This window comes from Chiloscyllium plagiosum, chromosome 3 (genome assembly GCF_004010195.1).
Source record: "Chiloscyllium plagiosum isolate BGI_BamShark_2017 chromosome 3, ASM401019v2, whole genome shotgun sequence".
NCBI lineage: Eukaryota > Metazoa > Chordata > Chondrichthyes > Orectolobiformes > Hemiscylliidae > Chiloscyllium > Chiloscyllium plagiosum.
The window spans coordinates 44,395,484-44,422,443 of record NC_057712.1 but is presented as its reverse complement, the minus strand read 5'-3'; the positions used below and the strand labels follow the sequence as shown (position 1 = coordinate 44,422,443).

At 40.9% G+C, this 26,960-nt stretch overlaps 1 long non-coding RNA gene across 2 annotated transcripts in view; it reads left to right on the top strand.

The window, feature by feature from the left end:
• Positions 1-26,583, top strand: part of LOC122543130 — a 35,886-nt gene extending 9,303 nt beyond the window's left edge. Inside the window, exon 3 of one of the 2 annotated variants that reach the window (XR_006309927.1) lies at positions 25,355-26,583. This is a non-coding gene — a long non-coding RNA (uncharacterized LOC122543130). Of the gene's footprint in view, positions 1-19,243; positions 19,835-25,354 lie in introns of those variants that run through there. The other variant, XR_006309924.1, reaches the window with a different exon arrangement.
• The last annotated feature ends 377 nt before the right edge of the window (positions 26,584-26,960 follow it).

The following is a 26,960-nucleotide window of genomic DNA, read 5'->3' as shown; positions in this document are numbered from 1 at the left end:
ATTTCAAAATGAAACAATTTACTGTACAGGAGAAAAGCATGTGGGTTGGTTGGCAAACCAATGCTAATTGGCTGAGATGTTATTATAAAACTTAGGGGAATTTGGGGATAATTCAGAATCAGCAAAACATCTTAACGTATTGCTTTTGTTTGCAGGGCATTGGTTTTCTGTGTGTAAATATGTGCCATTCTAAAAATATAAATGAGCCACAGTATGATTTTGACATGTTATCTCCTACAGCCTTTTTACTTTTCATTGTACCTGAACTGAAATTCATACATGGTGTTTCTGAATTGATTTCCCAACTTCTGACTGAGAAGCACAAGTACAACCCATTGAGCCACAGTTGAAACTCAGAATACTACTATGAAGAGCTGATGCCTGTGTGGATGTGAATTTTGATCATAGATAAACCTATTTGAGCTTCTTGGGCAGCTGCACACTGTATTGTCAAACAAGGGTATCCACAAATGTGATATATTAGTAAGACTAATTCAAAGTCAGACGAGAAATAGGAAAAGTAATAGGAAAATATTATTCTGTTCCATCTGGCTGTTTCCACAATTACTGTAAACTATATTGGCATTGGAAATAAAGATGGGGGTGAGGTGCCTTCTTAAACGATTGTAGTCTACCTAGTGCAGGGACACTTACAGTATTATTAGGGAAGGACTTCCAGCATTTCGACTCAGTTAGAATGAATGAATGCTGACATAATTCCAATCAGTTATGGGGAAGTGATAGCCTAATGGTAATGATTCCTGAAGAAGGGCTTATGCCCGAAACGTCGATTCTCCTGTTCCTTGGATGCTGCCTGACCTGCTGCGCTTTTCCAGCAAGACATTTTCAGCTCTGATCTCCAGCATCTGCAGTCCTCACTTTCTCCCCTAATGGTATTATCACTAGACTATTAGTCTGGAGACACAAGTAATGTTCTGGAGACCTGCACATTGCACATTTGTTTTAATTGTCTGGGAGTTTGGAGGGCCTAAGGTTCCCCATTACTGTATCATGACAATATCTCAGCCAAGGAGAGTTGACTTTCCAAACAACCAGCAACCTTTCTTTTCCAGTAGAATAAATTGTTGTCAGTTTGCAATGTGGTATTCTCATGTTTATCCTGAAAAATAAAGGATGAAAAGCCTTGTCAACATATCTCTCTTTCAGCAATATTTAATAATCCAAGTGCAACAGAAAGAAATCTAACCAGTAAAATTCATAAATATTGGTGAGTTATGAGGAAATATGTTTTTAAATAAGGTAGGGACTTAGCAACAGCAGAACATTTTGCTTTATAGGGAACTATACAGTCATTTATTCTGGACTTCAATAAAAATTGATAAAATATCTTCACAAGTAAGAAAATAAAAATATCGGAAGCTTACAAGAGGTGACTTAACCTCTGCAACTTGTTTATTTGCCCCCATGTATCACCTTGCTACTGAATTCATTATGCAACATTTCCTTTGACTTATTTGCCCTCTGGTACATGATACCCTTTAATATTTCACACTATCCTTTCACTTTTAGCTCCAAGGAAGCCTGTTGGAAACATATTATCCTCTAGATGCCTCATTAATTAGCCTGGGCTTCTCGTTTTACACTCTTTTCCTTGTCACTCACTGGATAATGGAACCTTTCTTTTCAACCAATCTTTCACTTATGGCTATTTCCATTTTAGTGTGGAGTAAGAATACACACACATCTTTTAATACAATTCCAGTTGCTGTAAAGGTAGGAATGGTCCAAATTCACAGCTAATATTTAAACGATTCTTTTTCTCAGAAGACAGGAATTTAACATTCATGAATTTACAGGTTGAGAAATCAGGAGCAGGACTAAGCCAGTCAGCCTTTGAGCCTTCTCCATCATTCAATATGATCAGGTCAGATCATCCAACTCAGTAACCTATTTCTGCTTTTGCCCCATACCCTTGATCCCATTAGCCCTAAGAATTAAAGCATAGAAACTGGCCATTATCAATGTATATGTCCAATACAAGCATCCTCTGATTGCTTTCCACTTAGCTCCATCCCTTCTCCTTCATGGGATTCATCTCCCCTCCCAGTAAAGACAGCTACGCTCTTGTTCACAACTGCTCAGTGTGACAGCAGGTTCCAATTCTAAACTTTCACATTCTCTGGATAAAGACATTTCCTTTGAATCTCCTATTGGATTGATCACTGTCAATATTATAAATCCTAGTTTTGTTCTCAAAAGTGGGAAATGTTTCACTAGGGCAACCCTATTAAATGCCTTCATACTTTAAGATGTCTGTCGGATCATCCTACAATTTTCCCTTTTTTGGACATAATAGGCTGAGCTGTGTGCTGAGCCTTTCCTGATACTCATAATGTTGGACCAGTGAGGGCCAGCATCTCATGACATTAATGGGTATTGAGAAGATCTGTAGCTCAGGTTGAGTTTCTGGATGTAGGTTTGCTCGCTGAGCTGGAAGGTTCATTTTCAGATGTTTTATCACCACACTAGGCAACATCATCAGTGAGCTTCCAGAAGAAGCACTGGTGGCATGGACCACTTTCTATTTATGTGTTTAGATTTCCTTGGGTTGATGATATCATTTGCGGTGGTGATGTCATTTCCTGGTTTTTTTGGCGTGTGGTAAATGGGATCCTAGTCAATGTGTTTGTTGATCGATTCCAGTTGGAATGCCATGCTTCTAGGAATTCTCGTGCGTGTCTCTGTTTGGCTTGTCCTGGGATGGATGTGTTTTTCCAGCAGAAGTGGTGTCCTTCCTCATCTGTATGTAAGGATACTAGTGAGAGAGGGCAATGTCTTTTTATGGCTAGCTAATGTTCATGTATCCTGGTGCCTACATGACATCCATCTCAAAGAACAGGAAATGACATCACCACAGGAAATGATGTCACCACAGAATGGTGATGAATCATCTGAAAGTGAACCTTCCAGCTCAGTGAGCAAACCTACATCCATCTTATGACATGCTACATGGGCATGGAAGACATGCACTCCACCTCCATGAACATTTGAGTCAGCATGTACCAGCCTCCAAGAATCCTCATGGCCCTCTGATCCACTTACAGGAAGCTTCTGCATTTCAATGCTGTACCTTATGTTGCACTGCCAACTATCATTGTGATGTTGTTGCAAGGATACTGTGTACTCAGGAACACAATGGACTGGGCAAGGCTATATCTCCAGGCACTTCACTCACTGTCATAGCATTCACTCACTCTTAGTCTATATGGATGCTCACAGCATCCCTGCCTTGCATTCCTTGCTTTTTGCTCATATTATTACTGTCTTGCCTTCCTCCAGGAACAAGAGAGTCATGTATTACTGGAGATGAAAGTAGATGGCACAGCAGGAACTATTAGTGCAGGTGGGGAGGAGTAGGAAGCACAGACAGCATGCAAGGCTAGTGGAGTCAGAGTTGAGGTGAGTGAGAGCAAGTGGGAAAGATATTGCATGCAATAGTGAGAGCAGTTAAGTATGAACCTTGACAGCAGAAATACAGTAAGCATGAGGTACCGGAGAGATAGTGAAAGATGGTGACACAGTGATGATATTATGGCTTTAAGATATGTATTTTGTCCTTTTTATGAAGAAAGGTTGAGGCAGAGGTGCCAAGCCATCTGCTCAATGCCAATAAAGTAAGCAGCTTGTTGCAGCCTTGGAGATTTTTTTTAATAGTTGGAGCAATAGAAGCAGCCTGAATAGGGGGGGGGGGGGGGGTCAAGCCCTCAAAGAACCCTGATTTTTAGTTTTACTTTCAGCAGTGATTTGGATGAGAATGTACTAGGTGCGATTAGTAGGTTTGCAGATGACACTAAAATAGGAGGTATCATGGACAGTGAGGAAGGTTATCAGAAATTGCAGCAGGACTTTGATCAGCTGGGGAAGTGGACCAAAAAAATGTCAAATGGAGTTTAATATAGAAAAGCGTGAGATCTTGCATTTTGGAAAGTCAAATCAAAGTAGGAGTTTCATGGTGAATGGTAGGGCCTTAAGGAGTGCAGTGGAACAGAGGGACCTTGGAGTTCAGGTGCACAGCTCTCTGCAAGTTGAGTCACAGGTAGACAGGGCAGTGAAGGAGGCTATCGGCACACTGGCCTTCATCAGTCAGGACACTGATTATAGAAGTTGGGAAGTTATCTTGCAGTTATACAGGACATTGGTGAGGTCACACTTGGAGTATTGTATTCAGCTAAGTCACCTTGCTATAAGAAGGATGTTATTAAACTGGAAGAGTGCAGAAGAAATTTACAAGGATGTTGCCGGGACTCAACAGTCTGAGTTATGCGGAGAGGTTGGACAAGCTAGGACTTTTTTCTTTAGAGTGTGGGAGACTGAGGGGGATTCTTATAGAAGTGTATAAAATCACGAGAGGCATTGATAGGGTGAATGCACTCAGTCTTTTTCCCAGGGTTGGGGAATCAAGGACTAGAGGGCATCAGTTTAAGGTTAGAGGGGAAAGAATAAAAGGGAACCTGAGGGGCATTTTTTTTTTACACACAGGGTGGTACGCATATGGGATGAGCTGCCAGCAGAAGTGATTGAGGCCGGTACAACATTTAAAGGCATTTGGATAAATACATGGATAGGAAAGGTTGAGAAGAATATGGTCCAAGTGCAGGGAAATGGGGTTAGCGTTGATGGACATTTTGGTCAGCATGGCTCCAAACTGTTGAACTCTATGACTGTATGAGCAATTGCTGGGGTCTTGACACTGAATGTGAAAGCTGTTATTCCTCTCTGTTACAGCTAGAAGCTGTGTTCTCTTCCTGTGGCTAGAATTGCATGTGAGACAATCTATTTTACTGAATTAGCCTTTAAAAGGATATGTTTATGGGATGTTACTATATTGGAACAGTAATTTAGTCGTAAATGTATGTATTATTTTGTTTAGCATTTCGATAGAGTTCAGCTAAGCCAATTCTTTTTATTTTGTCTGTACTTTAATGGCAGTTCAAAAATAAAGTGTGTTTTCCTTAAAGTCAAGTAGTTTGACCAATTGAATTGCATCTGGAATGCAATGCCTTACACTTACCTTCACAATAATAAAAGGTTAGGGTCTAGACTATCTTCATAACATATTTTATGGGGTTTTGTCTGGTCCATTAAACACACTTACATTTAATCTTCTTCCTATAGTGCTGGGCATTCCTGTAGATGCTGGGACTGGTTTAAATAGATGACAATCTCGGACTAGGCTTGCATGATCTGGTGCTGTAGGCTACATTGTTGATCATGTGGGAAGAGAAATTTCTATCTGTGCACAACCCCATCTAGCAGCGCTTCCAGAAATATGTCCATAAAGCAGATCACTGATTTTCATCCCACTGCTGTATCTGGGACAAATGTCAGGAATCATGTTGTGCAGCTCTGGACCTACCTGCTTGCTTGGATGCACAACAGGCTTTTAAATATAGTGCAGTGACACGGATGTCAGTCAATTCTGGGATCTCCGGTGAATGACAAATTGCTCTGGGAATGGTGCATGGCAAGATCGGGTGGAAATAGGGTGAGGTTCTTGCTGAGAGGGTTAAAACAGCAATTAGAGTGATGAGTTTGGTAAATTATGGTGTGAAAGCTAGATTGGCCTCACATGAGAATCACTGCACCAAATCCATGAGATTCACATTTGGCCAAGAATTGGGAAGTTTCTACCCTTGATGTATTTTGTATATCTCTTCCTTGTTCAGGTCATTTTGTTGTACTTTTATATGATTTTTCATTCAGTCATTTTGTCCCTTAGCTCTTTAGTCGTCCAAAGCTGGGTAAGTGAATATCTTATTCCTCAGGGATATAAACTGGTTCTGTATCACATTCAATTCAGTTTTGAACACCTGCCACTGTCCTCCCAATATATTATCTATTAAGAGATTAGCTCTGTTCATTAGATAACCTCTGGTTCATCAGATTGAGCACACCCTTAAATAAATCATGGAAAAATCACCGAGATACCATACAAATTACCTTTCTTTGAATGGGCATGGGGTAATTGTATTTCACAATCACCATGTCCTTTTTCGGAAGCCACCGCACTCAGCACCCCCCATGAAGTCTGTTCTTCACTTCATAGCTGGTGCCCGGTGTTTCCACTGTCACCTGCTTTATTTCAGGTTTTTAGTGTCTGCTGTATTTTGCTGTGATGTTTCAAGAGGACAGACTTATATGCTACCCAAAAGAAATCTAATATTTTGTAATTTCAGTAGTGGTAACAATGAATTTATTGTTAATTGTTGTAAAAGCCCATTAACATCACAAATCCCCTTTGGAAAAAGATGGCACATCCATTGGTGCAGCGGTCCCTCAGTACCACATTAGGAATGTCTGCTTTGGAACAGAACTTGAACCTATAACCTCATTACTCAGCAGTGAGAGAGTTACAAGCTGACATCATTTATTATCATTAGCTTATCAACTTCAGTGAATCCAGACTGAGGAAATCAACAAAAAGAATTAGATTGGGTTAAATGGCTTTTCATACATTGTTAATGTAGCAGAAGCTGACAGTCAATCTCTTGGTGATTCAATGATTCATGTTACAGAGAAAAAAAATAATTCTGATGTCAAAATGTTTCATCCTGTCATCTTGCTGCTGTTCTCTTTCACTACTCAAAGCACTTTAATACATTATTGTCTATTATGAGCTGAAAGCAGAGCTCCAAAAGGTTCCCAAAGTTCCTTTTTTCCACTATGAAACTGCAGCCTTGGATGTCTGCAATTGTGGAGTCTTGTAACAGAGTTCTAAAGAACTGTGTATAGGATAGCAAACAATAAATCTGCATTGTAGGTCAATCATTGCAGAGACATTAGGTTTCTGTATAGAACTGATGCAGCCTTACCCAGTTTGAAAGCTCTGCTCTTCTCTCATAAAAGGATTTTCATTGTTCTTTTCATTGTGTTTATCTTCATTGTTTATTTGATCCCTGTTTTGTGGCTGACCGTTCCTTTGTTAGTTAATAATCACACAGGATATGGGTATAGTTGGCAAAGTCAATATTTTGATCCATCCTTGATTACCTTTAAACCGAGGGCAGTTAAGAGTCAACCACATTACTGTGGGTCTGGCGTCACATGTAGGTCAGGCTGGGTAAGGATGCAATATTCCTTCTGCAAAGGGGATTAATAGGCTTGATGGATTTTTGCAACAATCAGTGAAAGATTTGTTGCTACTATTATTGAGACTGTAGTATATGATTCTGGATTAAATAATTGAATTTGAAATAATGGATTGTGAGATTTGAACTAAGCTCTTTGGAGCGTCCGCCTGGAGTTTCAGATCATTAGTGGAGTGATATGGTCACAGTAGCACTTCCTCCCCACCCCTCCCGCCCTTAACTTCCAATACAATTTCAATATAAGTTTGCAAACTAGTACCTCAGATTTCAATTAGCACTTGGCAACCTTTTGGTCTCAAGACTCAATGTCACATTAGAACCATTACATTCTCCTCCCTCCCAAACTCCCATTTACTGAGACAGATGCATTGATAATGATTCTGTGAACATTACATTCATCTCTATAAAACCCATCTATTATTTCTTCAACTGTTCCATTGCCATCTCCCATTGCCAGCCACCATCACTCCTTTCGTTTTTACAGTCTCTCCTACCCTGCCACCTAATGACAGACTTTCCCTTTCATCCTTCCTCCTCTCCCCACATTCTCTGCCTTTCTACTTACTGAAAACCTGCCATGTTGTTCTGATGAATTGATAACTCTCTTTTACCTTTGTATCTACTGATTGTTTCTAAAGGATTCTTTCTTCTCTGTTCATTTCACAATTTCAGCATCCAAGATTTTTTTTTTGTTCTTGGAGAAAGCAAATCCGGCTGCTTTAACCTGCAGGACTACTGGCCAGAAATGCAAAGGGCAACCGGTGTGGAAACGGAACTGGGGCAATCAGTGAAATCCTGATGGGTCCTCTAGATGGGGGTTCAGGGGATTTGTAGTGAAACTGAGCTATGCACTGTCCATCACAAAACAACAAAAAGGCTAAATTCCAGAAACAATACAGTCCCAGCCTATGGGTAATTGCAAACATTTTGCATTCGGCAGAGCATTATCAAATTTTCCAAGGACCAACCCATAATGTCAATCACATCTATGGATCTGTTGTCAATTTCTGAAGGTTTTTCATTCTTCATTTCTGATTGGCAGATAGCAAGTATCCAGAACAATTTTATGAAGCAATCAATTTTGGAATAATAAATTATACTTATATACTAACTTTAATGCAGTCAAAATTCCTAAGGTCCAAATGAAATGGACACCCAGCTTTGTAAGGTGATATAACGACAGATTAGCAGAAGTTTCATTTAAAAAAAATCATTTCTGAGAAGTACCTTAATTGGGGAGAGAAAGGCAGAGAGGAAATTGCCAGGCTCAGGAAGAACTGAATTGCATGCACAGATAGTAATCATGTCGTGTTGTAGATCTGTATTGTGAAAGGGGTCAGAATTGGATGAGCACAGAAATTGTTAAAGAACTGGAGGGGGTTTCTGAGATAAGGAGGGGTGAGGCCATCGATGGATTTGAAAACAAGGTTGAATATTTTAAAATTTATATGTTGCCAGACCAGGAGGCAATGTTGGTGATTGAGCATAGGATGACAAAGTAACTGATGCTTATGCGGGTTAGGGCATTGTTTTAAAAAATTCTCAAGGTCAGGTTCGTAGGAGAGTAGTCTGACACAGAACAAACGACCAAGAGGCGAGTCTGCTAGAATATGAGCATTTTATCCCCCGCAGCGTCGCCACAACCAGGTCTCATACTACAACGGGTCTGGTTTATACTCACTCTACATGTTACCGGAACTGGGAGCCGTCAGTTCTCATAGAGCGGTTGCCAACAACCCACGCTCGGCGGTTAAACGTAACCCCGGAGCAGACTCCCGGGTCTGGCTTATACTCACTCTACATGTTACCGGAACTGGGAGCCGTCAGTTCTCGTAGAGCGGTTGCCAACAACACACGCTCGGCGGTTAAACGTAACCCCGGAGCAGACTCCCGGGTCTGGCTTATACTCACTCTACATGTTACCGGAACTGGGAGCCGTCAGTTCTCGTAGAGCGGTTGCCAACAACACACGCTCGGCGGTTAAACGTAACCCCGGAGCAGACTCACCGAACTGGAGACTTTTCCAGCTGATATACTCTTTTCCAGATATAAACATTCATGTGAACAGCAGAGCAAGGCTAAAAAACACATTCCATTCTGGTTACATACAGATAAGAAGATTCACACGGGGAGGTGTGTAATAAGATTCACACAGGACTAAGCAACACCTCCATTCCGGTTAGATTCACACATGTATTGGGACATAATTTTTAACCGTTTCACCACATTCCACTGCTTGGCCCAATACATGTGTTACATTATGATTCACACATGTATTGGGACATAATTTTACACCACAGGCATAAACAGCTGAACTTTCCATGTGAAGGGACAAGACCACAAAATTGATTATATGTTCATAATTCTTATGGCAGGTTTGAATTTGGATTATGTTGTTAAGATATTACAAACATCTTTGTAGGTGGTATTGACATATATATATAGAAGTGAATTGTTACCTTGTGTAACAATTGTTACCTTGTTACCTTCCTTTCTGAGGAAGCTAGCTTGAAATAGACATGAGGAATGGCTTAGTTTGAGGGTACACTTGATTCTGGAGTTAAAAGGAATTGGGTCCATTCCTGAGCCTGGATACATGGGCACAAACACAGCAGGACTACGTGGGAGCAGTTAAGGTGAGTAAAGGCTATAAATACTTACTGGCAGGATGTTGGGTCTTAATTTTGGCAGCTGAGCTGAGTGGGAGCGGTTGAACTACGCTCTGGGAAGGTAAGTACACTGACATATTTGACAGTGGTTAAGCCCAAGACACTACAGTTGGACTCAGTTAAACTTAAGACTAAAAATGGCAGGAGATCCCATGCCCTTGTTATGCTCCTCTTGCTCAACGTGGGAGCTCAGGGATATGGCTAATGCCACGACTCCTTCACGTACAGGAAGTGTGTCCAGCTGCAACTCTTGTTAGACTGCATGACAGCACTGGAGCTGTAGATGGACTCATTTTGGAGCATCCAATATGCTGATGATGTCATGGATAGCACATTTAGTGAAGTGGTCATACCGCAGATTAGGATTGCTGAGAGAGAAAGAGAATGGGTGACCAAAAGGCAGAGAAAGAGCAGGAAGTCAGTGCAAGTGTCTCCTGCGGTCATCTCCCTCCAAAACAGGTATAACATTTTGGACACTGTTGGGGGAGATGGCTCACCAGGAGAGGGCAGCAGTAGTCAGGTTCATGACACTGTGGCTGGCTCTGCTGTATAGAAGAACGGTAAAAAGAGTGGAAGAGCTCTAGTCATAGGGGATTCAATTGTAAGGAAAGGAGATAGGCAGTGCTATGGTCGAAAATGAGACTCCCGAATGGTATGTTGCCTCCCAAGTGCATCGGTCAAGGATGTCGCAGATTGGCTACAGGACATTCTGAATGGGGCAGGGTGAACAGCCAGCTGTCATGATGCATATAGGCACCAATGATATAGGGAAAAAAAAGGATGAGGTCCTACAAGCAGAATTTAGGGAGTTAGGAGCCAAGTTAAAAAGAAGGACCTGAAAGGTAGTAATCTCTGGGGTACTACCAGTGCTATGTGCTAGTCAGAGTAGTAATGAAAGAATAGGCAGGATGAGTGAGTGACTTGAGAGATGGTGCAAAAGGGAGGGGTTAAGACTTTTGGGAGATGGGGACCGGGGGTGAGACTAATACAAATTGGACAGTCTACACCTGGGCCGGATTGGAACCAATGTTCGAGGGGTCTCTTTTGCTATTACTGTGGGGGAGGGTTTAAACTAATGTGGTGGGGGATGAGAACCAAATGAGGTGGTGAGTGGACAGTAAGGAGGTAGTAACTAAAGCCTGTAAGGAACTAGATAATGAAATCAGCGTGACTAAGGAGAAGAGTAGGCAGGAAGCAGATGATGAACACAAAGGGACTGGTGGACTGAGGTGCATTTGTTTGAATGCGAGAAGGCAGATGAACTTAGGGTTTGGTTTAGCATCTGCGAGGATGATGTTATTGCTATTACTGAGACTTGGTTGAGGGAAGGGTAAGACTGGCAACTAAATATCCCAGAATATAGATGCTTCAGGTGGGATAGAGAGGGAGGGAAAAGAGGTAGAGGAGTTGCATTACTGGTCAGAAAAGATATCACAGCTGTGCTGAAGGAGGACACTATGAAGGACTCGAGGGCAGAGCTCAGAAATAGGAAGGGTGTGGGAACAATGTTGGGGATGCACTATGGGCCTCCCAACAGCAAGCATGAGATAGAGGTACAAATATGTAGACAGGTCATGGAAAGATGTAGAAGCATCAGGGTGGACGTATTGGGGGATTTCAATTTTCCCAACAATGACTGGGATTCACTTAGTTTTAAAGGTTTAGATGGAGCAGAATTTGTAAGGAGCATCCAGGAGGGTTTTATAGAACGGTATGTAAATAGTCCAACTCGGGAAGTGGGCCATACTGGACCTGGTGTTGGGGAATGAGACCAGCCAGGTGGTTGAAGCTTCAATAGGGGATTACTTTGGGAATAGTGATCACAATTGCGTAAGTTTTAAAATACTCGTGGACAAAGACGAGAGTGGTCCTAAAAGCGTGCTAAATTGGGGGAAGGCCAACTAGAGCAAAATTTGGCAGAAGCTGGGTCATATGGATTTCAAGAAGCTTTTTGAGGGTAAATCAACATTTGATATGTGGGAAGCTTTTAAAGAGAGGTTGATTAGAGTGCAGGACAGATGTGTCCCTGTGAAAATGAGAGACAGAAATGGCAAGATGAGGGAACAATAGATGACAGGTGAAATTGTGAGACTAGAATCATAGAGTCATAGAGATGTACAACATGGAAACAGACCCTTCAGTCCAACTCATCCATGCCGACCAGATATCCCAACCCAATCTAGTCCCACCTGCCAGCACCCGGCCCATATCCCTCCAAACCCTTCCTATTCATATACCCATCCAAATGCCTTTTAAATGTTGCAATTGTACCAGCCTCCATCACTTCCTCTGGCAACTCATTCCATACACATACCACCCTCTGTGTGAAAAAGTTGCCCCTTTGGTCTCTTTTTTATATCTTTCCCCTCTCACCCTAAACCTATGCCCTCTAGTTCTGGAATCCCCAACCCAGGGAATAAACTTTGTCTATTTATCCTATCCATGCCCCTCATAATTTTGTAAACCTCTATAAGGTCACCCCACAACCTCCGATGCTCCAGGGAAAACAGTCGCTTCAACCTCTCCTTATAGCTCAAATCCTCCAACCTTGGCAACATCCTTGTAAATCTTTTCTGAACCGTTTCAAGTTTCACAACATCTTTCCGATAGGAAGGAGACTAGAATTGCATGCAATATTCCAACAATGGCCTAACCAATGTCCTATACAGCTGCAACATGACCACCCAACTCCTGTACTCAATACTCTGATCAATAAAAGAAAGCATACCAAACCTCTTCTTCACTATCCTATTTACCCGCGACTCCACTTTCAAGGAGTTATGAACCCGCACTCCAAGGTCTCTTTGTTCAGCAATGCTCCCGAGGACCATACCATTAAGTGTATAAGTCCTGCTAAGATTTGCTTTCCCAAAATGCAGCACCTCACATTTATCTGAATTAAACTCCATCTGCCACTTCTCAGCCCATTGGCCCATCTGGTCAAGATCCTGTTGTAATCTGAGGTAACTTTCTTCGCTGTCCACTACACCGCCAATTTTGGTGTCATCTGCAAACTTACTAACCATACCTCTTATGATCACATCCAAATCACTTATGTAAATGACAAAAAGTAGTGAACACAACACCGATCCTTGTGGCACTCCACTGGTCATAGGCCTCCAGTCTGAAAATCAACCCTCCACCACCACCCTCTGTCTTCTATCTTTGAACCAGTTCTGTATCCAAGTGGCTAGTTCTCCCTGTATTCCATGAGATCTAACCTTGCTAACCAGTCTCCCAAGGGGAAACTTGTCGAACACCTTACAGAAGTCTATATAGATCACACCTACCACCCTGCCCTCATCAATCCTCTTCATAACTTCTTCAAAAAACTCAATCAAGTTTGTGAGACATGATTTCCCATGCACAAAGTCATATTTACTATCCCCGATCAGTCCTTGCCTTTCCAAATACATGTACATCCTGTCCCTCAAGATTCGCTCCAACAACTTGCCCACCACCGATGTCAGGCTCACAGGCCTATAGTTCCCTGTTGTTCTTATCACTCTTCTTAAACAGTGGCACCACGTTAGCCAACCTCCAGTCTTCCAGCACCTCACCTGTGACTGTTGATGATACAAATATCTCAGCAAGAGGCCCAGCAATCACTTCTCTCGCTTCCCACAGAATTCTAGGGTACACCTGATCAGGTCCTGGGGATTTATTCCCCCTATGCATTTCAAGACATCCAGCACTTCCTTAGAGGAAAAAAGGAGCATACATAAGGTCTAAGCAACTGAAAACAGATGAAGCTTTGGAAGAATATTGGGAAAGTTGGACTAATCTGAAATGAGGAATTGAAAGGACTACAAAGGGTCATGAAATATCTTCAGCAAACAGGGTTAAGGAAAATCCCAAAGCCTTTTATTCATATATAAGGAGCAAGAGGATAACTAGAGAAAGGGTTGACCCACTCAAGGACAAAGGAGAAAGGTTGTGCATGGAGTCACAGAAAATTGGTGAGATTCTTAATGAGTACTTTGCATCAGTATTCACTGAGGAGAGGGGACATGACAGATGTTGAGGTTAGGGATAGATGTTTGATTACTGTAGGTAAAGTTGGCATAAGGAGGAAGGAAGTGTTGGGCTTTCTAAAAGGCATTAAGGTAGACAAGTCCATAGGTCCGGATGGGATCTATCCCAGGTTACTGAGGGAAGCAAGAGAGGGAATAGCTAGAGTCTTAACAGATATTTTTGCAGCATCCTGGAACAAGGGTGAAGTCCCGAAGGACTGGAGAATTGCTGTCCCCTTGTTTAAGAAGGGTAGCAGTGAAAATCCAGGTAATTACAAACTGGTGAGCCTGACATCAGTGATAGGGAAGCTGCTGGAGAAGATACTGAGGGATAGGATCTATTTGCATTTGTAAGAAAATGGGCTTATCAATGATAGGCAACATGGTTTTTTTGCAGTGAAGGTCATGTCCTACCAACTTAATAGATTGCTTTGAGGAAAAAATTGTTTGATGGGGGTAGGGCTGTAGATGTCATATACATGGACTTCAGTAAGGCATTTAATAAGGTTCTCCATGGTGGGCTGATGGAAAAAGTGAAGTCACATGGGGTCCAGGGAGTACTAGCTGGATGGTTAGAGAACTGGCTGGGCAACAGGAGACAGAAAGTAGTAGCGGAAGGGAGTTTCTCAAAATGGAGAACTGTGATCAGTGGTGTACCACAGGGATCCATGCTGGGACTACAGTTGTTTGTGATATACATAAATGATCTGGAGGAAGGTATAGATGGTGTGAATAGCAAGTTTGTAGATGTCACTAAGATTGATGGAGTAGCAGATAGTGAAGGGGACTGTCAGAAATGCAGTGGAATATAGATAGATTGGAGAGTTGGGTGGAGAAATGGCAGATGCGGTTCAATCCCAGGAAATGCAACGTGATGCAATTTGGAAGATCCAATTCAAGAGCGAACTATAGGGTAAAAGGAAATGCCTGGGGAAAATTAATGTTTCGAGAGATCTAGGTGTTCAAGCAGATCAATAGGGTAGTCAAGAAGGCATACAGCATGCTTTCCTTTATTGGATAGCATACTGAGTACAAGAGTTAGCAGGTCATGTTATCATTGTATAGGATTTTAGTTCAGCCACATTTGGAATACTCTGTACAGTTCTGGTTGCCACATTACCAGAAGGATGTGGATACTTTGGAGAGGGTGCAGAGGAGGTTCACCAGGATGTTGCCTGTTATGGAGGATGCTAGCTATGAAGAGAGATTGAATGGATTAGGATTATTTTCATTGGGGGGACCTGATTAAGGTCTGAAAAATCACGAGAGGTATTATTATGCAGTTGAAGGTGTGCACTGAACCTTTAAGAGAGAGTGAATGTTGGTTTGCACTGAGACCTTAAAAGCACCTGTCATGTGACTTGCTAGCAGTCTCAGAGTGTACTAGAAAATTGAAAATATGTGACATTTGGCTGTTTTGGTTGCTTTTTTGACAACAATTTGAATTTAACCAGTTTAAATTATACCGCAAGATACTAAAACCCAAACAAATTTGAATTTATTGTTTTTGCCAATCTCGAACCAATGAGATGATCTAATATTTGGGGAATAAAGAAGCAGACATTTTGAAATCTAGACAGAGAGTAACTGCCATCTAGAGAGAGATGACCATTCAAAACACTCTCTATCAAAGATATCTTTTTCATATGAAACACCTTTGCAGTAAAAGACAGAAGGTAAAAACAATGACTGCAGATGCTGGAAACCAAATTCTACATTAGTGGTGCTGGAAGAGCACAGCAGTTCAGGCAGCATCCGAGGAGCAGTAAAATCTCCTCGGATGCTGCCTGAACTGCTGTGCTCTTCCAACACCATTAATCCAGTAAAAGACAGAAGACAACGCAGGGAAGTCTTCAGCCAGAGGAAGACAGACACTGATGACGACAACCACTGTATGGTATTGAATATAAGTTGATGTAATTTTAATACAGATTTTTATGGAACAGTATATTATGATAGAGTTGGAGGCAGGTAACAGGCATTTAAGAGAAAGGAGGTTTAGACTTATTAATAGTTGTTGTTTAATGTTCACTTTTAGAGTTAAAGAATAAATTGAATTTTATTTCTTTAAATAGCGGAATTTGGGAGTTCTCTGCACTCAGATTACGAGGCAAGGTGAGCTTTTCTGGGTGTTTGGTTGAATTAACAGAAGGGTTGACTGTCGTGTCTAACAGCATAGACAGAATGGATAGCGAAAAGCTTTTTCACAGAGTAGGGGACTCAATTACTAGGGGCCATAAGTTCAAGATGAGAGGGGAAAATTTTAAAGGAAATATACATGGAAAGTTCTTTACCCAGAAGGTGGTGGGTACCTGGAATGCGTTGCCAGCGGAGATGGTAGAGATGGGCACGATAGCGTCATTTAAGGTGTATCTAGACAGACCCATGAATGGACAAGGAGCAGAGGGATACAGATCTTTGGAAAATAGGCTGACAGGTTTAGATAGAGGTACTGGATCAGCAGAGGCTTGATGGGCTGAAGGGCCTGTTCTTGTCCTGTAATTTTATTTGTTCTTTGTTCTTTGGATACTTTACTGAGAAATGGCAACAATGTTCAGAGGTGTGTGTTGCTTAAGGCACTAAACCAAGGGCCACACCCACTCTCACAAATGGACATACAAGTTACCAGCACAGTATGTCTGATCTTTGTGGCTATTTGTGGGACATCCCTATGCTCCAGTCAGCTATTGTGTTTCCTCCAAGTGACTGTACTTCAAGCATAGCCCTTTAGATGTAAGGGGCTTTGGAATGTCCCAGGTACTATATAAATGCACAATATTTCTTCTAAATCAAGAAGGGTTATCAGAATCTGAACATAAATCTGATTAGTCTTTGTTTTTTGCATTCCCCTCCACCTCTGCAGCTTCCCTCCCCCATTCCACTTTCCAGGCTGTCATCCAGCTAAAATAAAAGCAAGTTCTTTCATCATCTTATTTCTTTATTTGATCTACAGCTCCTTTATAGCCCACACAAGAGCTCTGGATGCCACATGGTGCTGCTTGGCCTGTTTGTTACATACTTGAGCTGACAGTTAGGATTAATCGTGCTGAAAAAGGACCGAGCAGCCTGCTGTCTTGAGACCACTTTCTCCCGCTTTTATGAACCTGCTGCAAACACAATCACACCCACCTCACTTCCTGATAGCAATGCATAATTCTTCAGGCTCCTTTCTTATTTCTTTGCTGCTCTCATTTGATTCTTAAGAGAAGTTTAGGTCTAAATTTGGATAGATCCTGAAAACTGGTGCTGAGCTCACATATATGCGATTAACTTGCAGCCGAACGTTCTTTGTGTCCATCTATAGCTACCTTAATTGATCCGGGACTGGATACACGAACCGTGGGTTAGTGGGTTGTAGGGTGGATGTGAGGTGGCTATCGTATCCCAATATGCAAACCTCAAATATTTAAGGCTACCTTCCTTCACATCCAACCTGGTCAATGAAAGTAGACAGGCAGTGCAGCAAGCAATTAGGAAGACAAATGGTATATTGGCTTTCTTTGTGAGAGAAGTTGAGTATAGGAGTAGGGATGTCTTACTGCATTTGCTGCATAAGACCACACCTGTGTTGTGTGCAGTTATGGTCTCCTTACATCAGAAAAAATCTACTCACCATAGAGGGAATGCCGCAGATGTTCACTTGCCTGATATCGAGAATGACAGGAGTCCCCTATAAGCAGAGACTGGGCCTGTATTCACTAGCGTTTAAAAGGATGAGAGGGGATCTGATTGAAACATATAAAATTCTAAAAGGGCTAGAAAGACTAGATATAGAAAGAATTGTTTCTCCTGGTTGAGGAGCCTATCACTGGGGGAAAAATTCTCAGGATGCATGGTAAATCCCTTAGTACTGCAAGGAGGGGAAATCTCTTCATGAAGAAGGTGGTAAACCAATTCATTACTATAGAAGGCTGTGGAGAGCAAGTCACTGAATACATTCAAAAAAGAGATTGATATGTTTTTAGATATAAAAGGCAACAACAGAAATGGGAAAAAGTAGCGATATAGCTTTGAGATAAAAGCTCACCATGATCACATTGAATGGTAGAGCGGGTCTGAAGGACTGAATGGCATACCATTGCTTCTCTTTCCATGTCTACATCTATGAAAGGGCAATGATGGCATAGCAGGGGACAGAGGGCCTCCCAAAGATTATTGGGCAAAGCTTTGGAGGTCTTGATAGAAGACATGGAAAAAGGGAGAGAGAGAGAGAGAGAGAGAGAGAGGGGGACATCCTATAAGAGGAGGGCCTCCAGGCACACACTCTCAGTGACAGCAGATAATGGTGGAAATCTGCATCACGGATCAGCTCCCAAAGACCTGGATGCAGTTCATTCATACATTCAGAGCATCATCTCTTGCTCAGACATTTAGCACCATTGCAAGCCTCCCACCCACTGGTCAGAGCTGACAAACTCTATCTGCTATCCAACTAAATAGATTGTGCCACATTCACTAACACATAACCCCCTCTCTTGTAGAACAAGGCAGCGCATGACCAGAGAGTGCAAGAGTTAATCAGACAGGGAGCTCTACATGTCCTAACCTGCTGTCTACCACACCCCCACCCAATGAAGGAGACAGCATAAGACATTATTGAGGCACCACTTTATCTACGTAGATACACTGAAATCATTGAAATATCATCTCTCTCGCATTCCGTCTGCTCATTCCACAGTGGTAATGGTCTAAGTCTGCACCTCACAGTTTTCCCTCCTTCCTGCTGTGTTGTTTTTCTTTCAGACAATCTGGAGATATGATCTGGCCAGGCCGTGTGGAAACAAACACAAACGAATGCATCATTTCTGAAGAAGAGTCAGAATAGACTCGAAATGTTAACTCTTTTTCTCCCTCCACAGATGCTGCTCACCAGATGAATTTCTCCAGCCTTTTCTGCATTTTGTTTCAGATCTCCAGCACCCACAGTATTTTGCTTTATATAAATTCTTGCATTTGTTCCATCCCTCACCTTCAAAATTTGCTCCCTCTACAGTTGACGCAGCAGCACAGTGTGTCATCTATAGGATGTTCTGCAGCCAGTCAACAATCCTCCTTTGGTGGCCCCTTCCAAATACATGGCCTTTACCATCTAAAAGGACAGGGGCAGTAGTTACATAGGAATGCAACCACCTGCAAGTTCGCCTCCAAGAAATTCACCATCCTAACTTGGAAATATATCAACGGTTCTTCATTATCACTTGGTCAAAATCCTGAACTCCCTTCCTTATAGCACTGTGGGTGTACCTACATCAAATGGACTGCACCACCACTTTGTACAAGGCAATCAGGGATGGCACAAGAAGCTAATCTTGTCAGCACTGTCTCCATCCAAGGAGAAATTGACAAACAACATGCTTGGTTTATTGCAAAGCTTGCTAGAAAGTTTGTGATCATTGTCAAGGAGAATGTTATGACACATATTCCCATTCTTGCCCTTGTCAGCATTCTGCAGAGACTGTTCTCTCCAGGACACCTTGCTCTACCCCCATTGCTCCCACCTCCCACATTTCTATGGCAACCTTCCCATGCAAGGCCGAAGATACAACACCTGACCACCTACTTCCTCTCTCCTCACTATCCAAGGCTCTACTTCCACCGCACTTCCAGGTGAAGTATTGATTTGCCTGAACTTTGTTCAATCTAGTCTTCGCAAAAGCTCCAGTCACCCAAGGAAGATTTCACGCCACCTCCCCAAATTAAATTAAGAGCCATTAGAAACCACAACAACTAACCCAAGAGGAAATGATGACTACTTTAAGTTGAACAGATGGGGGAAATGTCCTGCTGCTGAGCAGGTGTTCAGCTGTGTGAAGTTAAAACAGGCCATTAGCTGGAGCATTCAACGCCAAAATATTTGTGTTGTTCAATCAGCATTGCATAGATTTTAACACCACAATCTGCCTTCTCTACATATAGCAGCCATTCACTGTACATTTCACAAACAAATGCATCAATAAAGCATCTACTGCATTTGCCCTCCTGGACCCTGGGGAAACTATTTTGGATCTCAAAGGACATTTGTGGCACCACTTCCCTCCCTAAATAAAACCAGCTGTTATGATGCCCAATCTTTTGTCTTTTATACTTGCAAGAGAGAGCAAACAGTTCTTGGGCTGAGTTTTCTGCTTGGTAGTCTTTTATCTTCAATGTGATTTGCTCAAAATTGATGGAATGAATGCAAATGATTGGAGAATTTCAATCACAAATTACATTCAGCATCACTTGGATTTCTGCGATCTTTTGCACCAGTCTAAAAAGAAGCATTAGAAGTAGGCCTCATCTGCAAAATTGCCCACATCCCAGGATAAATTAATCGCCATGACACATTTTCATTTATGACAGCCATTTGTGGGCCATTAAAGAGACTTTAAAATTCAGTGGATTCTTCTGGGCACAATGGCACTATTAGCATCATTTTAAAACATTTTGTTATTTTTTCAGATTGCTAAGTGCTGAGTACTGTAGCTCAATATCAGAGGGAAATTGTTGCATAATTTTAAACATAAAGTCATTTCCAGGTATTTAAAATTGGGTTACTCTCACAAATGGATTGCCATTATGATTTATAATATTTTCCTTTTATGATGAACCCTTTTCAGCTGTATCAGCTTTACCAAGTTACCACTCATTTTTTAAAAAAAATAATGTTATCTCTTGTAAACAAATCACACTCCAACGTTGGCCTGGCTGCAGGAGTTCCTGAATGATTTGCATTTAATGAAATGCAAGTGAATTTGGGCAGAAACACTAGAAAACAAAATACATTTCCAAACAGGCACAATTTTAGGCATAATTTATGCCCAAATTACCCGCTGTGCAAAAAGAAACGCTATCTCCTGCTGTTCATGCACAGTAGACTCTTCTTTTATATTCCAAACCTAAAGAATTCCATTGTGGAAAAAAAATACAATTTACCATCTCAAATGTTGCATTAAATAATAAATACTGAAGTAGAAGCATAGATACAGCTGAGTTCTGTCTGGCTGCCTCTGTTCTGGAGTTGTGTCCATTGCCGAGGTATCCTTGGAGATGGAGATTGTGATATCTACTGGTACCGTTCAGCTCCTCCATACCAGTGGCAGTGAAGGATCTGTGATGCATAATCTCTGTACAAATTATATGTTAATTTAATCAACTTTGAATTTTTGATTTGTCCTGCATTGCCCCTTTAAGGGGCTGTTACTAGCTACTTTTGTTGAATTAGTTAACTTGACTCTCTTCATCTCATTTTTTGCTTGGGAACCAACTATCCTGTTATTACATGGCTTGCATTTAGCACAACCAACCCATTTTCAGCCATTCTCAGGCTGATTGTCACGTTGTATGATTTGCTTTCAGCACAAACTACCTATTCTCTGTTATCCTCAGCGTTCATTGTCACTTATTCAGCTTCTCTTCTGTCCTGGCCTGACCTCCACAATTGCTTTGTTTACCTCTCCCTTTTGTAACTCTGATTCTCTGGGCTCGATCTCCGGCTATCTGCTCACCTCTCTCTTCCTCACCACTGCTCAATCCCATTTTCAGCAAAAATACCAGGATTTTCTTGCTGCCAAAAGTTCTGATGAACAGTCACTGGATTCAAAACATTAACTCTGCTTTCTTCCCATTAATGCTGCCAGACCTGCTGAATTTCACCAGCAATTACTGTTGCTGGTTTCATATCTTTAATGTCTGTATTTCTTTTTTTTACAGGAAGTCCCCAGGGTTACGAACATCCTGTACTTACAGACCGACCTCTGGCTTCTCGTTTTAAAAAATTATTTCAAAAAATCCGAGTTACGTACAATGTTTCGTCCTAAAGGATGGGCAGACTAATTAGCCCATATCTGTTCTGACTTGAACACAAATTCAGCTTACGAATAGCGGAAAAAACAGAACTTGTTCGTAACCTGTATTTATTTGACTATTTTTGTCATTTATTCATGTCAACACTGATTTTCCTTTCTGGGATTCTTATTACAATAAAACATATGACTTTAGTGTGATTGCTCATTATGGTACTTCAGTGCGGTCTTCTAGTCATGGGCTTTGTCAGCTAGCTCAGGAATAATTAGAGGAAAAGGCATATGAATAACATTTGGATGGATGGGCTGCTTTTTCCTGAAAAAAAATAAGTTTGTTAGAAACTTATTTTAGAAATGGTTTGTAAGTACAGGACGTTCGTAAATCAGGCATTCGTAACCCAGGGATTTCCTGTAAAACAAAGAACTACAGGTATTGAAGATATGAAACAACAACAGCAACTGTTGGCGAAATTCAGCAGGTCTGGTAGCACTAATGGGAAGAAAGCAGAGTTGATGTTTTGAATCCAGTGACTCTTCATCAGAACTTTTGGCAGCAAGGAACAGAAGCACTATTATTGAAGTGCAAATCTGACAAGGGGTTCAGGGAATAAAGTAAAAAAATGGTGAAATGTAAATCAAGAGATCTGGTTCATCAATTCTGTCATTTGCTTTGCAAAAACAGAATCTCACCCATGACCTCCTGTTACTGTTGAGAACATGCTGCTACATTATCTGCTCATTAAACATTTTGCAGAAAGTTAGCACTGGAACCTACCAGTGCAAAGACCCCATTTATCAATGCGATTATTCTCAACTCAATACCCTAATGTAAATCTCTCTGACCCAGAGAAGGAACACTTTTAACTGTTGACTCTCAGTGCTGTGTGTAATAATTACACTGGGGTTTAAGGGTAAAGGAAGAAATTATTATCAAGTAATTACTCTGTTAAAATAAGGAAATACATTATCCCTTAGCCAAAATTATTAAGCTGCCATTCAGAGTGCTTTTTTCAAAAGTTATTTACTAATTTATTTGCTGCTCATAATGTAATTATTAAAACCACTTAATTTGAGTAGTAAAAGGAAACAATTTTGACTATTTTGTTTAATCTGGGGTATCCAAGGTTCATATGATATGACCACTTCACTGTAATAACATCAAATGTGAAGATTGTGGTGTTGTATGTAGTTCTGCTTGTATCTGATTGAGAGAAATGGAAATCAAAACAAGCATGATTGAAGAATTATGGCAATCAGATACTTCTGGGTTTCAGAATTTCGTTTGTGATGGTCACTTCACGTTGATTTACCACTTGCACAGCAAGCAATTGCAAACCGCAGAAAGCATATTTTTTATATCTCTGAAATCAATGAGCTGTATGAACACATGTCCTGCTTAGTTATAATGAGGATTATACCAAGGGGAGAAAATCATTATTTGCAATTTGCTGTTGAGTTCATTATTTCTCATTACAAATGTAAGAGCCCATTTAAGACTTTCTATAGAGTTTTCATTAAGTATTTAATACCTTAGCCTCCCTAAAGATTTTGAGCAATTTTACAATCATTATGTGCAAACTCGAGGTGACATCTCAAATGTTTGATGCACTATAAGCTCCTTGGGTGATATTTCTATTTGCTCTGCAATCATATGTTGGAAAACTTTAATAAATTCAATCTTGGAGTCATTGACAGCTACTTACTCCCCAGGTAAACAGAGACATTATAAAGATGACTGATCTTTCATTCTAACATAACAGGCATCTGATTATTGGCACTTCAGGTGCCTTAAGACTTAAATCGCGGTTCTCTACTTGCTAAATAATATAGTAGTACATATTTCTATATAAAATGTATCACATAAGTGGAAATTATTTTTCCTCAGGATGTAACAGAAACTTCTAGTTTCTTCATTATTTATCCACAATATTCACACAGCAAGTGCTACCCCATCTTCCTGAATGGCAATTGTAAGCTTTCAATGTTGTAGGGCAATGGGTTTGAATTTGATATTCTCCAGCCTTGCCCACTTCGCACCCCACCAAGTCCCTTACCATTTGTCTGAGTTTGGACATAAAATGAACTTTCATCAAGGTAATAATGCATCACTATCCAACAAGGTTACAGCTGAATTTCTACATCCACTGCACCTTTCCATACCATCTGCAAATCTCTTACACCCTCAGTACTTAAAAATCTATTGACTTCTGCTTTGAAGTCTCTTAACAACTGAACATTTGTAGTTACCTGTGGAAATTTTCAAAGATTCATAACGTTTTGAATGAAGAAATCTCTTCTCATATAAATGCTCTTACTCTAATACTGTCACCATGCATTCTGGGCTCCCTACTCAACCTTTTCACTGTATTCTCCCTGTCAGGTCCCCTTGAGAGTGTTATCTGTTTCAATTAGGTGACCTCTCATTATTTCCTAAACATTCGTGAATAAGGGGCTAATGCACTTAATCTTTCCTTATCAGACATTGTCCTCATCTCAGGGACCAGTCTAGTGAACCTTCGGTGCAATATCTCTATGACAAACATACATACTTGTCATACTTAAATCTGGCAACCCCAGAACCAAAGCTATGCCCAGTTCTAGATATATCCAGATTTCAGGCCATTCTAGCAGAGATCAGTTCAGGTCAAGCAGGAGCCACACCATATTGTCTCATGTAGGTTAATTTTTTTTTGGAAAAATAATTCAAATAAAATTGCTGCATGGACGATTATCACCATATTCAGAATTTGAACATGCCAGGTTTGGCTAGCCAGATGTTGAGGTCCTTTCCTCAAGTCCGGAGACCAAAATTGTTTCGTGCTGCAATTATGGTCTCACCAATGTCATATGTCATCACAGTATGAATTGTTTACTTTTATATTCCAATCCCTTTATAAGGGCTAGTTTACCGATTGTCTTGCTTGTTGTGACTTCAAATAACCTTGCTGTGATTCATGTACAACACCACTCAGGTTCTAATCTAACATTCACTGATGTGCAAGAAATCCCTGTTTGCAAAATTTGAATCCTTTTGTTCAGGTCTCTCCCTGGACTCGCACTTCCTGAATTCATTAACCTCCCTCAGCTGTACAACCATCTAAAGTATTTGCAACTGTTTAAATCCAGCCTTCTGCACATTCCAGATTAAGTTCACTTCATTCTCCCTTCTACGGTCAAGACCATAAGCTTCTGAATTCCCTCCTTAAGCTTTTACACATCTTTACCTTGCTTTCCGTCACTAAGACATTCTTTAAAATAACTGAATTGACAAACCTTTGCTCCTCTGCCTTGGGCATCTTCTTGAATTAGTCAGAAATTTTGTTTGAAATCATTCCAGTGAAAACAATTGGAATCTTATTTTTACTTTTATTTGTTCACATGATGTAGACATCGCTAGCTCAATCAGCATTTATTGTCCACCAGTCATGACCCTTAGGAAGGTGGCGATGAGCTCTGTGCACTTGGAGAGGCCTTTGTTACCGTTCGAAAGCACTTAAAAAGTACAGACATTAAACACATTACAACATGTGAATCACATCATTAAAGAAGTCAGATGATGCAAAAGGAACTGTGATAGACCCAAGTGCTCAGCTTGTTCCAGATCATAAGTACCTCAATACATTATGTTCTCTTTATAGCACAGCAAGTTCAATCTCTTCTTTCTTCTCAAATTTTTTGTGTTGCCTCAGGCCAATCTTGCATTCTGAAAACTCTCATTGTGTTTCTAACAGTCACTTGTTTTTTGAGGTGTTTTAAACAATCTGTTTTTAACCTCACAGTTGCCGAAGCCCATCGACTGATCACTGGGCAGTGGACAGTAGGTAACCAACCATGAAGTGAATGAATTGCCAACTCCTGCCCCCAAAGACATTGGGGAATATCTCTTGAGGAAACAAAGTCCATTTGATGGGAAGCTAGCCAACAACAGGCAGGAGATATCAGGAACGCCCATTACAGACAAACCAGGAACAGAAGTGGCAGATTAGTAATCCAGAGTTCTAGGTTAAGGTTTGGGTCTTGTGTTCAAATCCCACCATGGCTGGAGTTTAATTTCAATTAATAAAATCTAAGAATAAATTAAATCTAGGATTGAAATTTGTCTTCATTAATAATGTCATGATACTGTTAGAGAAACCTAGCTGGTTCACTAATGTCCTTTACAGAGGGCAATCTGTCCCACATGTGATTCCTAACTGCAACACTCGAGCAATTAAGGAATTGGCAACAAAAGTTGACCTTGTCATTGATGCTTACATCCCAAGATGGAATTAAATAAACTGTCATTCATGATTACTTTACAACCAATGAAGTATGTTTGTAGTCACCAATGTAATCTAGAAAACACACAGCCCACACAGAAAGCTCCCACAAACATCTTTGAGGCCATAGCATGATAAATACCTGTATTCATGATGGATCCTATTCCTTAACCTCATTCCTTTTATTCCTCTCGTACTGATGATCCATTACTCTTGGTCTTAAACATATTTAATTATTGAACATCAGCAGCTCTCTGGGAAAAAAAAATTGAAAGAATAACAACCCTCTGTCTGAGAAGAAAAGAAAGTTCTTCAGTAAATCCTGAGAATATGACCTCACGACTGTCGATTCTCCAGGCATGGGAAACAGCTTCTCAACATTTATCCAGTCAAGCACTTGAAGAATTTTCAATGCGTCAACCACTTTGCATTTTTCTACAAGTTAGTGCTTCATTCAAAAGCTAGCACCTCCAACAGTGCAGTCCCTTGGTACTGCATAATCAAGGGAAGGCCCTTGTGATTTTGTTGACATATGGGAAGGCAACAAGTAGACATCCAGATGTGTTCATGTCATATGCAGCAGAAAATAGCATCTCTCCATGATGTGACCCCTGCTTAGATTCAGTCTCCTGAGAGACATTTTCCTTGGTAACTCTCTCCCGGGTTGCGTGAATCTGTCATGGTTTCTATAGAATCCATCTACCAGGCCTGCTGTCAAGGAGAGTCCGCCACATTCTCAGAGATCCATCCCACCCTGGCAATGCTTTTCTACCAACTCTACCATTGGGGAGAAGGTACAGAAGCCTGAACACACGCACAGCCAGTATCGTAACAGTTTCTACCTTACTGTTGTTAGAATACTGAATGGACTCACAAGCTCTTAACATTCGCTTGTTCCTGTGTTTTTGTTTTTGCTGTGGTTTACCTATTATTTACTTAACTATGCTACTTAACTATGCGATCTGCCTGTATTGCTCGCAAGACAAAGCTTTTCACTGTGTCTCAGTACATGAGCCAATAAATTCAATTCAATTCTATTCATAGTACAATGCATGACCTGGTTATAAATCTCTTGTGTCTGGTTACCTCATAGACTACCTCCTACAGTTCTTGGACAGAGTGAGAG